This window comes from Ailuropoda melanoleuca, chromosome 14 (assembly GCF_002007445.2).
Source record: "Ailuropoda melanoleuca isolate Jingjing chromosome 14, ASM200744v2, whole genome shotgun sequence".
Taxonomy (NCBI): Eukaryota; Metazoa; Chordata; class Mammalia; order Carnivora; family Ursidae; genus Ailuropoda; species Ailuropoda melanoleuca.
Genome location: NC_048231.1, coordinates 73330931 through 73331527, shown reverse-complemented (window position 1 = coordinate 73331527; position 597 = coordinate 73330931).

Below are 597 nucleotides of genomic sequence, written 5' to 3'. Positions count from 1 at the left end.
GCTACAGTGTTCTGGCCTCTTTTGTGCTCCCCTCTCAGTCTGGGAACACAGCCCAATTCAAGAGCTGGCTCCTGGAGCATATGACTCCTTGTTTTCCAAAGTGGAGACAGAACCTTGGCGTTTGGAAACTCTCAAAGTCTTCTGGCTCCAGCCATAGGAATTTTCAGGCTTCTTTTCTTTGCTAATTCCTCACTGGGGGGGTGGGGGGAGAGGGAGGGGGTGTCTCTACCTGCAGACTGGAACCTCAATGAGCCCAGGTCAGGAGAGATTTTGGAAAACAGGCACAATACTTGAGAGGGCTATCCCACTCCCCATCCCTGATGCTTGCCTTGATAAAATTCCTCAGCCTCTTTGAAGAAAAACAAAATAGAATGAAACAAACCAAGAACCTACAATTTCTTTCTTTTTTGCTCATGTAATTTGGATACTAAAATCAACAGCTTTCTATGGGTTTACATGTATTTCCATTCCTTTTGTTATCCCTTGATATTTAAAAATGAGGGGGATCTGAATGACTTAGGGGAAAGAAAATAAAATGAGCAGATTTGGCATTTAGATGTTTCCATCCTCTTTTTTCCCCTATCTAAAAAAAAAAAA